Source organism: Mobula hypostoma, chromosome 2 (assembly GCF_963921235.1).
Source record: "Mobula hypostoma chromosome 2, sMobHyp1.1, whole genome shotgun sequence".
Taxonomy (NCBI): Eukaryota; Metazoa; Chordata; class Chondrichthyes; order Myliobatiformes; family Myliobatidae; genus Mobula; species Mobula hypostoma.
The window spans coordinates 178,448,212-178,463,103 of NC_086098.1; the positions used below are offsets into that span (position 1 = coordinate 178,448,212).

The 14,892-nt window shown below is 41.8% G+C and overlaps 2 long non-coding RNA genes across 8 annotated transcripts in view; both read left to right on the forward strand.

Moving 5' to 3' along the window:
* LOC134342714 (uncharacterized) overlaps positions 1–10,842 on the forward strand; it is a 61,456-nt gene extending 50,614 nt beyond the window's left edge. Inside the window, exon 3 of the long non-coding RNA XR_010017079.1 lies at positions 6,624–10,842. This is a non-coding gene — a long non-coding RNA (uncharacterized LOC134342714). The remainder of the gene's footprint in view (positions 1–6,623) is intronic.
* LOC134342713 (uncharacterized) overlaps positions 1–14,892 on the forward strand; it is an 82,631-nt gene that overhangs the window by 52,793 nt on the left and 14,946 nt on the right. The window contains exons 1-2 of one of the 7 annotated variants that reach the window (XR_010017077.1): positions 12,076–12,930; positions 14,232–14,425. This is a non-coding gene — a long non-coding RNA (uncharacterized LOC134342713). The other 6 variants (XR_010017076.1, XR_010017072.1, XR_010017073.1 and 3 more) reach the window with 6 other exon arrangements.

The following is a 14,892-nucleotide window of genomic DNA, read 5'->3' on the forward strand; positions in this document are numbered from 1 at the left end:
AAAAGCCTTTTGAAAATCCAAATATACCACATCCACTGGTTCTCCCCTATCCACTCTACTAGTTACATCCTCAAAAAATTCTATGAGATTCGTCAGACATGATTTTCCTTTCACAAATCCATGCTGACTTTGTCCGATAATTTCACCGCTTTCCAAATGTGCTGTTATCACATCCTTGATAACTGACTCCAGCAGTTTCCCCACCACCGACGTTAGGCTAACCCGTCTATAGTTCCCCGGTTTCTCTCTCCCTCCTTTTTTAAAAAGTGGGGTTACATTAGCCACCCTCCAATCCTCAGGAACTAGTCCAGAATCTAACGAGTTTTGAAAAATTATCACTAATGCATCCACTATTTCTTGGGCTACTTCCTTAAGCACTCTAGGATGCAGACCATCTGGCCCTGGGGATTTATCTGCCTTCAATCCCTTCAATTTACCTAACACCACTTCCCTACTAACATGTATTTCGCTCAGTTCCTCCATCTCACTGGACCCTCTGTCCCTTACTATTTCTGGAAGATTATTTATGTCCTCCTTAGTGAAGACAGAACCAAAGTAATTATTCAATTGGTCTGCCATGTCCTTGCTCCCCATAATCAATTCACCTGTTTCTGTCTGCAGGGGACCTACATTTGTCTTTACCAGTCTTTTCCTTTTTACATATCTATAAAAGCTTTTACAGTCCGTTTTTATGTTCCCTGCCAGTTTTCTCTCATAATCTTTTTTCCCCTTCCTAATTAAGCTCTTTGTCCTCCTCTGCTGAACTCTGAATTTCTCCCAGTCCTCAGGTGAGCCACTTTCTCTGGCTAATTTGTATGCTTCTTCTTTGGAATTGATACTATCCCTAATTGCTCTTGTCAGCCACGGGTGCACTACCTTCCTTGATTTATTCTTTTGCCAAACTGGGATGAACAATTGTTGTAGTTCATCCATGCAACCTTTAAATGCTTGCCATTGCATATCCACCGTCAATCCTTTAAGTGTCATTTGCCAGTCTATCTTAGCTAATTCACGTCTCATACCTTCAAAGTTACCCCTCTTTAAGTTCAGAACCTTTACTTCTGAATTAACTATGTCACTCTCCATCTTAATGAAGAATTCCACCATATTATGGTCACTATTACCCAAGGGGCCTCTCATGACAAGATTGCTAATTAACCCTTCTTCATTGCTCAAAACCCAGTCCAGAATAGCCTGCTCTCTAGTTGGTTCCTCAACATGTTGGTTCAAAAAACCATCCCAAAAAACATATCTAGATTCAAGAATACCTGCTTCCGTTCAGTCATTCAATTCTTAAACAAACCAACACAACTCTAATCATTGCAGTGTAGTGTAATGCCCTGGTTCATACCTTTACTGTTATGCAGCCAAGGAAACCAGGGGTTTGCAGTAGTAACACTGACTCCTTTGATCACTTAGCACGAGCATGGACTTTCTTCCATTTTGTCTTAATTTCTTGTGTTCTTTCTTTGTAAATATTGGGTGTAACAATGTTTAATGCTGCTTACATAATGCTATGTGCCTGTGATGCTACTGCAACTAATATTCAAAGTTCAAAGTTAAGGCAAATTTATTATCAAAGTACATAGTTGACACGATAATTCTACCTTGAGAGTCATTTTTTTATTTATTATTTTATTTTACTGAGATATAGTACAGAATATGCCCTTCCAGCTCTTTGATCCACACTGACCAGCAATCCTGTGATTTAATCCGAGCCTGATCATGGGACAATTTACAATGGCCAATTAACCTACAACCGGTGAGTCTTTGGACTGTGGAAGGAAACCAGAACACCTGGAGGAGCACATCCCATCATGGCAAGAACGTACAAACTCTTACAGGCAGTGGCAGGAATTGAACCTACACGTCTGTACTGTAAAGCATTGTGCTAACCACTACACTACCATGCTGCCCCTACTGTGCAACTGTGCCGCCCCATTTTCTTGCAAGCATTTACAGCAGAACAAATAAATACAATAGAATCAATGATTAACTACACACAAAGACTGACAAACAACCAATGGGCAAAAGCAGACAATCTGTGCAAATAAAAAATAATATGTCTCTGAAAGAGACTGTCATGTCTCCAAAAAAAATAATGAAGTGCCTCTGAAAGTGAGACCATAGGTTGCAGAATCAGTTCAGAGTTGAGGTTATTCATGCTGCTTCAGGAACCTGGTGTTCAAAGGTAATAACTGCTTCTAAACCTAATATTCCTGTACCTCATTTTCAATGGCAGAAGCGAGAAGATGGTATGGGTCCTTGATGATGGATGCTGCTTTCTTGAGACAGCGCTCCCTGAAGATGTGCTCAGTGGAGGGGAGGACTTAGCCTATGATGGATTGGGCTGTATCCATCACCTTAGCAGGCTTTCCTATTCTTGGGTATTGGTGTTTCCATACTAGGTCATGATACAACCAGTCAGGATGCTCTCCACTGTGCATCTATAACAGATTATCCAAGTTTTAGATGACACACTGAATCTGCACAAACACCTAAGAAAGTAGAGGTGCTGTCAGTCTTCTTTTTAATGGCGCTTATGTTACATTAGGTTTTTATTGCACCTGTACATACATCTATATGACAATAAACTTGACCCTGGATCTTTGAAAATAAAATTGAACAGAGACAGCAACGTACTGAACCCTGGACAACTTACACATTTTTTAGCTTCTCAATCTTTCTGCAGAGAAACAGTTACTCTGGCTTTTATTAGATGGATACAATATAGCTAACTTATGAGTAGCAAACAATATGGGCATTGTTTCACCTCATGCTGGGCAGTAGAACTACAAGCCACAAATGTGCCAAATCTCCAGGGTCTCCCAAAACACCAGTCATCTACCAGCCACCGCATAGTACCTGAAAAAGCTAAAGAAATTGCAAACGTGACGAGCTCCATCGTGGGGTCTAGCCTCCTGCAGCATTGAAGACATCTCAAAGATCAATACCTCAAAAAGGTGATGTCCATCATTAAGGACCCCCATCACCAAGGACAGACTCTCATCTTATTACAGTCATCAGTGAGCAGGTACAGGAGCTTGAAGCCTAAAATAGCTTTTTCCCACCACTGTCAGATTCCTGAATGGACAATGAACGAACCCATGAACACCACCTCAATATTTTTCCTCTCTTCTTGTACTACTTACTTATTTTTTAAATTTAATTTTAATATATATTTCTTGATGCAATTTATAGTTTTGTATGTATTGCACTGTACTATCAGAATCAGAATCAGGTTTATCATCACTGGCAAGTGTCATGAAGTTTGCTAACAGCAGCTGGAGTTCAATGCAATGCATAATATAGAAGACAAAAAGTAAAAATAAATAAATAAGTAAATCAATTACAGTATATGTATTTTGAATAGGTTAAAAATCATGCAAAAACAGAAGTAATATATATTTTAAAAGTGAGGTAGTGTTCATGGGTTCAATGTCCATTTAGGAATTGGATGGCAGAGGGGAAGAAGCTGTCCTGAATCACTAAGTATGTGACTTTAGGCTTCTGTACCTCCTACCTGATGGCAACAATGAGAAAAGGGCATGCCCTGGTGCTGGTAGTCCTTAATAATGGACGCTGTGTTTCTGAGACATTGTTCCTTGAAGATGTCCTGGGTACTTTGTAAGCTAGTACCCAAGATGGAGCTGACTAAATCTATGACCCTCTGCAGCTTCTTTCAATCCGGTGCAGTAGTCCCCACATACCAGATGGTGATGCACCCTGTCAGAATGCTCTCTACAGTACATCTGTAGAAATTCTTGAGTGTTTTTGTTAACATACCAACCCTCTTCAAACTCCTAATGAATTATAGTCACTGTCTTGCCTTCTTTATAAGTGCATCAATATGTTGGGACCAGGTTGGGTCCTCAGAGATCTTGACACCCAGGAACTTGAAACTGCTCTCTCTCTCTCCTTTTCAGATCCTTCTATGAGGATTGGTATGTGTTCCTTCATCTTACTCTTCCTGAAGTCCACAATCAGCTCTTTTGTCTTACTGACGTTGAATGCAAGGTTGTTGCTGCGACATCAGTCCACTAGTTGCTATATCTCCCTCTTGTATGTCCTCTCATCTCCATCTGAGATTCTACCAACAGATTAGGGATAAGAGTACTGACTGTCGCAAACATCAATATACGGCAGTGTCCCCAACCTCTGGGCCGCGAAGCAGGCAGTGGTGCAGTGGTAGTTGGGATGCACACAGCACATTTTTAAGAAAAAAAGCCGAAATAAACAAGCTAATTAATTAGGTGCTGCCTGGCATGTAAATGTCGGCTCAGATCAGAGGCGACGCAATTGGCAATCGCTTGTGATATCCTGATAGCATGGCGGGGGCTCCACGAAATAAGGCAAAAACATACAAATTCCATCCAGAATGGAAAGACAAGTGTGTATGTATGTTGTGCCACCAAACACAAGCACTGACTAAAAGAGGGAATCTGGAGTGGCACCACAACACCAACCATCAGGAATTTAAAGACACCTACCCCCCAAAGAGCGCAATTCGTGCCTAGAAAGTTGAGCTGAAATCGGGTTTGAAGGCCCAGCATCGTTTTTTGCAAAACATGTTGCTCAAAATAAGGCTGCTATTGAAGCATCATTTCGTGTAAGTCACCTTCTGGCTGAACACAAGAAGCGTTTTACAGATGGCGATTTATTCAAGGAAGCAATGGTCATTACCACAAAGACTGTTTTTAATGACTTTAAAAACCAAAACGACATCACAACCGCAATACATAATATACTGCTTGGCCCTGCAACAGTGACAAGGAGGGTAGAGTCACCGTCAGAGGACGTGAATATTTTTCACTACAGTTCGATGAATCCCTAGATGTAATGCAAACAGCTCAGTTTGTTGTATTTGTCAGAATGGCTTTCCAGGATTTTACAACAAAGGAGGACTTCCTCACTCTTTTGCAATTGAAGGAAAGAACGAGAGGTGAGGATATTTACAATGAGTTTAAAAAAATGTCCGTGAAAATGACATCCCCATTCATAAGCTGGTGGCAATTACTACTGATGAGGCCGAGCAATGCGTGGTGTGCGCATTGGTTTTATAGCACTGAAAGTCAGTGCCTACTTTGGGTCAACATCTATGTGAAATTGTATATTCACATATGAAAATTATTAAATCTAAATACAGGAGCTGACTTACTGACAGACACCTCTCTAGGGTTGCCAACTTTCTCACTCCCAAATAACGGACAAAAGTAGCAGTCAAATCCCGGGATATTTGTGTTTACCCCGAGAAAGACTACCATAACCATGAAGCCTTGCACGGCCACCTGTGTGCGCATGTGCGTACGTGCCGATTTCTTCTCTTTATCCCACCAATCAGTTTTGGCTCAATTTTCATTATTTCTACTTTATATAGGCTGTGTATTTATCATATCATTCCTGCTTTTACTATATATTAGTGTTATTTTAGGTTTTATGTGTTATTTGGTATGATTTGGTAGGGTTTTTTTTGGGTCTGGGAACGCTCAAAATTTTTTTCCATATAAATTAATGGTAATTACTTCTTTGGCATAAAGCATTTCGGTGCAAAAGGTTTCATAGGAACGTTCTACCTTTGGGGGGGAAATATGGGACAGTTGTCAACCCCTACACCTCACAGACTGTCTCAGACTGGCTGTCTGTAGTTATGAGCCAAATTTCAGGGAACTAGCAGAAAGTATTCAGCCCCAGTCATCACACTGAGTGCAACAGTCAATTTTTATTCATTTATTTTTCGTGTTGAAATAAAATTAAATAATGAAACTTAGAATTAAAGGTGTGAAGTATTGTGATATTCTTAAAGAAAGACAGCTATGGCCTGTTTAATATGCTAGTTACAGTGTTTTCTTGTTTGAATTATTTTGAAAGTTTGACAAAAGTATTTTGTGTAATTCAAATACAATTCGCCCAAATAAAAGGCTTCAAATTGGAAGTACAATCTGAGCTGTTTTTTCTCTAAACGATTTAGTAGGTAGATCTTGCCTTTCACTGAGGTCGAGGTAGGGGATCTTGGGCTTAAAAAGGTTGGTGACCACTAGAGTAAAGAGTTGACATTTCAGACCCTTCATCAGGACTGAAGTTCCCTTCCATAGATATTGCCTGACCTACTGCATTCTTCCAGCATTTTGTGTGTGTTACTCTGGATTTCCAGCATCTGCGAAATCTCTTGTGTTTATAGTTAACTCTTTCCATTTAATCATCTACCACCATTCCATGAGGGTCCTTGTGTTGGTTGAGCCTACCATGTAGTCTGGCTTTTCTGATTTATATTGTCCTTTATTTGGCATTTCATGGGCCAAGTTAAAACTGATGGTTTGTGAAGAGGAATCCATGTATCTCAGGGAATGTAAGTGGTGTTTATTTCAATAACTGTGACAAATGATGCATCCAGTTTATAATATGCCTTCTTCAGTACCATATGTGAATGCCTTGCACAGTAGGACAGTGCCCACTCAACATTCAGAGTGAGAATAGGAATAGAGGAATTTAAGAAATAAAACCAGATGATAGACATTCTGCCCCTCATGCCAGTACTACCATTAATAAAATGTTACCAGGTTGGTCTTTCAACTCCTTGTCAACTTGAAGCACTAACCCCATTTCCCTTGACCTTTCTCTAATAGCCTCTGCCAGCCAAGTACATCTCCTGGTCTTCATGTGTGGCTTTACTAAGTCCGGTGGAACCGTTTCTACTGACAGGAGAAGGGGGAAAGAAGGGATACCGGCACCTTAAAACCAGTCACTTTGGACAGATGGGGCTCATCAGTGGATGGCAGTTCATCTAGGAGAAGGAAAACTCTGATCTCAAATCTTCACTGCCTTGCGGATATACCCACTCATGGGGAAGGCTTGGGGAGCAAATCCCAAAGAAAAATCCGGAGGTGGAATCTCTAAGGTAGTCCTAGTTGAGTTCAATGCTGACTGGCAGCTCCTATGATGCTGCTGGTGTCAAACTGTATTGGTCTCTGCTGTTCCTTTGGATTCATCAGCTGCATGAACAGGGGGAGCCTGATGTATGGGCAACAACTTATATCGTACTGCCCGGGCTTATGTATTGACTTTGAAGCTAGGACACAATATTCATGGACGAACCCAACCAACAGAAGCCATCATTATCTAAAATCTGTTAAAAAAAATACATAAAATCCTTGTGGTGTCCTCAGTGTGCATTGGATAAGATCTAAGGAGGATGAGTTACATTTATGTTTCACTTTTAAAAGTTTTGGTAGCTTGAAAGTATCTTGCAGCTAGACCTTGCTTTTAGAGAACAATTAAAACCAGTAATTTGCTTATTATTACACTGGATGCATTCAACACATTGGGCTGAAGACATTTCGTAGCAGAACAATCCTTTCAGTCCCTTCCTCTCTCTGATACTGTATATGTATAAAACTGTAATACATTTCCTCGCAAATACCAGCCTCAGAATACAAGGACTTCTCTTTAGAAGAGAGATAAGAAGGGATTTCTTCAGCCAGAGGGTGGTGAATGCTTGGAATTCATTGCCATGGACAGCTGGGGAAGCCAAGTCATTTGGTATACTTAAAGTGGAGACTGAGAGATTCTCCATTAGTAAGGATGTCAAGGATTACAGGGAGATGGCAGGAGAGTGAGGTTGATTCAGAAAATAAATCAGCCATGATCAAGTGATGGAGCAGTGTCAATGGGCTGAATGCTTCAATTCTGCTCCTATGTCTTGGCTGGAATAAAGTATCTTCAGCTCCTATTTGAATCTCTTGTTATTATTTCTTATGAAGGCTAAGTTACAGAATTCATTAATCTACAACATATCATGAGGATAGGGGAGGAAGTAACATGATACACTTGCACAGGGAGAACATGCAGATTCCACACAGGCAGCAGTCAAGGTCAGGATCAATTCTAGGCTGCAGGAGCTGTGACCTTTTTATGTCTCTAACCCATAGTGATTTCTCCTTTCAGTAAAAAAATCCCCCTCCCCTCTTCTTCTGTTTCCCACTCTAGCCTCCTATCTCTTCTCACCCGCCTATCACCTACCCCTGTGGTGCACCTCCTCCTTCCCTTTCTCCTATGGTCCACTCTCCTTTCCTATCAGATTCCTTCATCTCTAGTCCTTTATCTTTCCTACCCTCCTGGGTTCACCTATCGCTGTCTAGCTATTCTCCTTCCTATCAACCCTCCTTTTTTTTAATTCTGGCATCTTCCCCTTCCTTTCCAGTTTTGAAGAAGGGTCTCAGCCCAAAACATCAACCGTCTGTTCATTTCCATGGATGCCGCCTGACCCGCTGAGTTCCTCCAGCTTTTGTGTATATGTCACTTTTTATGACTGTCAGAGAGGCAAGTTTAAGTTCCTTACAGAGTCTCAATCATGGTCAAGATTATGATCACCGACACCCATGCCCAAACTGATGGTGATGATCACTGATAAGTCATGAAATGTAAAACATAAAAAGTCGCTGTAAGTTATGTTAAATGAACTTACTCACTGGCGTTTAGGGCAGTGATGAAGGTCTTCTATCTCTAGCAGTGTCCAGGGCTTTCTTTATCATGTCCGTAGTTTCCCCTCAATTTTCACTACTGTCAGTTTTGTAAGTCCCAGCCAGACACTCAGGAATAGCATCACACTCAGATGTAGAGAATTCTTCATTGCCATTTCCATAACAATTTTGTTTTACCAGTCAGTGTTGTTAGCCCTGAGGTGAACCCCCGACCAGTGGACCACTCTTAGTCTGGCCTCTATCCTTTGTCTTGTTTGGCTTGGGTGACCCTACCAAAAGCCAAAGCACAAGACCCTGACTCCAATCAACACAGCTCTGTGGGTGATTGAGGGACGCAAGCTTCTAACCCTATGGCAATGTTGTGGTCCTCTTGGAAGTATGATAACTGAATGAATGAATAAATAGATAAGGATAGATAGATTAACAAATGAGCAAAAATAGATAGATAAATAAATAGAGTGAAAGAGGAAAGCCACCTTAACAATGCGCCATTATTGTACACCAGTGAAGAAAAAAAAGATTGACAAAACACGATATTACTACAGAAACAAACACAATCAGAGACATCGACAGTAGTGCAAGAGGTCCGTAGTTTCCCATTGCTGATGTACATGTAGGGTTGTACAGATCGGTTCAAGAAGCTGATGATTGTAAGAAAGTATCTGTTCCTGAACCTGGTAATGTGGGTCTTCAGGCTTCGGTGCCCCTTGCAGAATGACGGCAGTGAGAAGAGGGCATGACTCAGATGGTGGGGATTCTTGAAGGTGGATGTGGCCTTCGCAGGGCAGCGTCTTGAGTAGACACGTCTCATGTCGTTCCTTATTAATTACCTGGTATGGCTGCTGAAGGCAGTGTTTCTGTAGCGTTTGGAATTTCTCCTTGTATTTAATGTTGTGGAATGAATTCTTCATTAAGCTCCCACCATCCAGCCTGATCTGAATGCGACCTGCCATGGCCTAATGAGGCAAAGGGATATTCACTGTGTAATGAGAAGTACTGGGGGGGGGGGGGGGGGGTGACAGTGCACGTTTAATTGACAGCGAGAGACGCAAAAAAGCACTTTGCCTCGAAAGGTAACTGGGGAGGATCCATTACGGTTCCGTGCTAGCACTTGTTGCAGGCTACGTCAAGAGCTTGGGTTCTGGATGACTAAAGTAGCGTGGCATTTAACAGTAACATTCAAAGCAAGATTTCACATCCTGGCTAAGGCGCTACCTTTATTTATGTGCTACTTACTGGTGGCAGGTGCGAATGCCGAGTTAACATAACTTGTTCGCGCTGTTCCCTGGGCTCACCAAAATACAAATTTAGCACTCAATGCATTACTTCACAGTTAAGGGTTATCTTGCAACTTTGCGCACCCGGTACTGATTCTAATCTCCTGCGTTACATTCTATGATAATAGTCCAAACACCTATCGGAATGTTTCACTTTAAAGCACATAGTAATGTCGGTTTGCCTCTATAATTAACGATCTGTTAATGAATTTGCGTTCTCCGAAATTGTAACCTACATTTTTCGATCGGAGTTAAATTCCAGATACGACCACGAGTCTGAAATCATTGCCAATTTACTTTCCCGAGGTCCTGTGTCAAATCCGCGACTCTCAGGAATACCGACGACGGGAATTTCTACGAATGAGAGCAGTCGAACTGGTTGCATCGCCGTCTGGTATCAGGAGTCACTGCACAGGATCGAAAAAAAAGCAGCAGAAAGTTGCAAACTCAACCAGCTCCATCGTCAGTACTAGCTTCCCCAGCATGGAGGACATCTTCAAAAGGCGAGCGACGCCTCAAAAAAGCGGCACCCATTAGCAAGGACCCCCACAAAGGACATGCTTTCTCATTGCTTTCTTCCGAGAAGAGGTACAGGAGCGTGAAGACACCGAGTCAACGTTTCCTCGGCCATTAGATTTCTGAATGGACATTGAACCCATGAATACTACATCACTGTTATTTTTCTTTTTTTTTGCTCAATTTTACAATACTTATTTAATTTATATATATCTTACTGTAATTTATAGATTTTATTATGTATTGCAATGTACTGCTACCGCAAAACAATAAATATGACGACATATGCCAGTGAAACTGATACTGATTCTTTTTTTTAAGTTAAACATTGGAAGGTGTATCTGTATTGCGCCATCTCGTTAACGGAAGAGCTATTCGCTGCGAGGATTCGTGGAAGCTTTGAAAAGTTCAACTTGAGAAAATGCAATTTCGTTAGCTAGTGTTCGGTTATGAAAGAAAATAGCCTCTTTTTTTTCTTGGAGAAAACCCTTACACACGGGAAATTTCAAATGGCTGCATTTATAATGGAATGACGAGGTGACATGTGTAAGGCAAGGTTTTCCTGTGGGTAGATGGTGTAAGTTCATTATAATTTTCTGAAATACATTTAGTGTGGGTTTCTATCGCTCGCAGGATTCCCAGCCTCGAGTCCACAGTTCCCTTGCTTAATAGTATTAGTCCATGGCACAAAATAGATAGGGACCCCCCCTCCCCCTCTACTATTGACGAAGGACCCGTTTACTGATTCTCTTTTCGAAGTTTATTCCAGGAATAAAATTTTACTTGCTCAATTTGATAAGACGCAGATTAGCAGAGTCAGCAGAAAGCCCACCGAACTGTCTAATGCCTCATAGAGGAAAAGTCTGCCCATTCCCCTGCTAAATCCCCTCCTCCTCCAGCCCCACCCCGAAACCTGGGCGATGTGCAGAGGCAGGAAATTCGCATCTAACCCATGTGACAGACACCAAAATAAACACTAGACGAGAATCCCTCGCACATTTCGATGGAAATTGCATCAACCCCTTGTCGATGAACTGACTCAAGGCGGCCCCCTTTAGATGGCCCGGTAAAATGCAGGTTTCAGCAATATGCAAATCGATGTTTGTCAGGGATAAAGATATGGTCTTCGATGCGGGAATTAAAACTGTCAAGCATGTGGCGGGACTTAACAAAAAAAAACAACCAAACAAAATCCCAATCGAATCTGTTTCCACTCGAGCCCAGAGGTCATTCGAAGAATGACTCGCAGCAATATCCCAATAAGACCGGGGAGAACTGACTGTCCGATACAGTCATCAGTCAACATCGCAAAACGGTTCTGAGTTGTTCGGAGAGCTATGATAAACCTCGTCTACAATTAAACTCAATCACTCAATCGCGAGCTGGATCCGAATGTGGGGAGTGAAAACTCTCACAGTTAGTAAACACTTGCCCATTTTAAGAAAATTGCAATTGAATATATTTTATTGCAATCAATATAGGTTGTGAATTTAACTGCATTTTAATACAACAGCTACATGAAGCAGATGTGTTGGGGATTTATATGTGTAGCAGAAATTTACTAAACCATAGTACGGGGACTTAAGTTTAATTATGTCAAGCAAAAATTAAAATAGCCGGGTCGCTGGAAGTAAAATACGCAAGCCATTCTTTTGATAGTGTTTATTATCACCCCCCCCCCCCCCCTTTGCCGAAGCGTTTGGTTCGAGCAATCTCTTTAGGGAAACCAGGAGCACAAGCATGTAGCTATTGCTAACGGGTTATCTGAGGCGCTAAGCGACGACAGAGCATGTCCTACAGGGCAACGCGCCTGCATAAAAATGCGATAAATTATTGAAAATATCATCTTTCCGGAAAGCATTTACAACATAATAAATTTCAGGAGCGATCGGCTCATTTTTTTTCCCATCACTTGCTCTTTACCCGGCACACTCCATATCCTTGCCCTCATTCACTCGCTCGTGTTGGTGCCTCCTGCTATCCCCTCCTTTTTGTTACCTAATCTCCACATACAAATCCTTTCCCGCTCCTTTCGCTGAATAGCGAGGACTGATCCATACTACTGTGTTCCATTTAAACCGAATTTTGATTTGTACTCTTTTCATACATCATTCAATATGCAAAAGAAATAAGGGGATTAAATAAAACTTATCTGTTACTTGTGGAAATCGTTAGGTAAATACACCCGTATGTTCTTTTGATGCTGATCTATTAAATAACCGTACTTATGGTACACTTTAGAATAGGTTTTACGCATTTTACTCAATCTTCGACATTCTAAATTTCAAAATTAGATCGTCAGCGCTTTTGAGTTTGTAACTGAGTTCAAAATATTTAGACAAGGCTTAGGAGGAGCGTCATTGAGAGTGCTGGTGTAGGCATCCGAACAGGTCCCTTGTACGCAGTGCAATTGAAAGCGCAATTCCAGCTTGATGTCCATGCCTTTCCCGGGATGGTTTCCACGTTGAACCTCGGAGTCCAAGGAACAACAGCTCCAGCGCCCCCTCCAGTTCGGCTGAAGTTGTCTTACTAGAGATGCGGGAAGGAAGAGTTTACGTGTGATTTCAGCCCAATGGTAAACCCCTCAAAGATTCTACACCAGGAGCCCTGTGGAAACTCTAAAATTAATAGAAGGTTGACAAAGTGCCGGCGCGTGTGAGGTTTGCTTGCTCACCACTGTACTGTGATAGTGTAACGCGTGATAACCGGCGAGGCGAGTGCACGCTGCTGGCTTTTGTGTGGCGCCTTTCAGAGTTTGTGATATGCGGGGCTCGCAGAGTGGGGCGGTGGGTGAGTGTTTGTTTACACATGCAAGTCTAAGTGACGAAATTGTGTTGTACTTTGGTGTCTGCTTCTTAGGTGGTTCGGTATCACCCTGACTCGCCGGTACATACCCGCGGATCTCGCGTCCACAGGTATACGTGTCAGTGTGTGAACTCCTGCCTGTATTTTGAAAGTGTGAAAGTGTGACAGAAAGAGTAGACTCTGGTGTGTTAGGAGCTCGCAGGTGCGGCTCAGGAAGGGTAAAGGAAAGGGTTCATGCTCAGTTCCACAAACCTATCATTGTGCCATAATAATCCCGGAAGGGAAGGAGGGCCCTGGGGAAAGAAGAACACTCACCTCTCAAAGGATTCTTTTCTGGGTGATTTCTAGCTGGGTGACATATAAACAGATTTCATTTGGGTGGAAGCAACTGAGTCAGCCAACCCCAGAGATGTAAAATGCCCCCCTTTAAATAACCCCAAACCATCTAATTTGGTATAGTAAATCTGCTGATCGATTATTATATCCTCCTATTTTCTGTTTCTACAGATGATCACAATCTTTTCTATCAATTTGCTTCTGTTTAATCCTCTTAACTCTGTTTATCTCAAACCTCATTACATGGGCAAATAGTGTTTTCTTACTTCCCAGAGAAAGTGTGTGTGTGTGTGTGTGTGTGTGTGTGTGTGTGTGTGTGTGTGTGTGTGTGAGAGAGAGAGAGAGAGAGAGAGAGAAAGAGAGAGAGAGAGAGAGAGAGAGAGAGAGAGGAGAGAGAGATATGAAGAATGGGGAGATTATAATTCACGTTCTTCAAATACGCGAATCATCACCCCATCCCGTCATCGAGAGTAATAACAATAGAAATATTTTATCCCGCTATGCATGTGTTTATGCCCTTAACTCATGGCAGAGAAAGTGACCCATTTCCCAAACCCGAGCAATGAGATCAATCTAAAATTCTCTTTATTGAGCCTCGTATAACAGACACTAGCTACAGGACTTGGAGGTCGGATTCGCTGTGGAACATTGGGGAGGTCAAAAGGTATTAAAATGCACCAGTTAACAATCAGAGTTTGGGGGCAAATTGTACTAGGGTCCTGATAGACTTGCCCCATAGGAGATTTGTTCGCGCCCATGTAATAAAAATAAACCTCTCCATCAAGAGAGATTAATTAAACTAATCTTTTTTACTTAATAGGTTGGATTCGTGGCTGCAGCATCGCCAATACATTGTTTCCCGAAGTCACCCGGGTAAAATCGGGAGTTCATGCTGAAAGGTTCTTTTTTTTGCATTGACAATCGTTCTTTTAAAAGTCGATAGTGGGACCATTAAAAATGGGTTGAAACGCCTCTTGATCGTGCGAGACTTGAGCGTGACGGGAATTTACTCCGGTAAAATTTCTTTTCACAGTCGCTCTCCCGAGCCGTTTTTTGCATCCTGGTCCAGGTTAGAATAGCGGGAAAAGTCCAAAGATCTGAAACCGCGCTGGTTTCATTTAAAAATCTGCCGCTTAAATCGGATGAATTCTAGTGGGGCGGGGGGGGGGGGGAGGATGAAGCAATGTTATTTCGCCTCGTCGGCTCAAATAAATAATAAACTGGCCTGAAAAAATACTATGTTATGTTTCGCAACAATGGTCTGCGGGTTATTTTAATTCGAAGTAATGCAGATATTGGCGTGTTTTTATCTGCTGTATGTAATTGTTTGAGTCTGCAATGAAGATTCAGTTCACGCATTGATTGTGAAACAATCGGCAAATAACAACAAATTGATTTTAATGATTTTCTTTAAAGAATCCCCATAATATCAGCGTTTCTCTGTCTTGAAATGTACACTCACTGCACGGTTAATTCGGCAT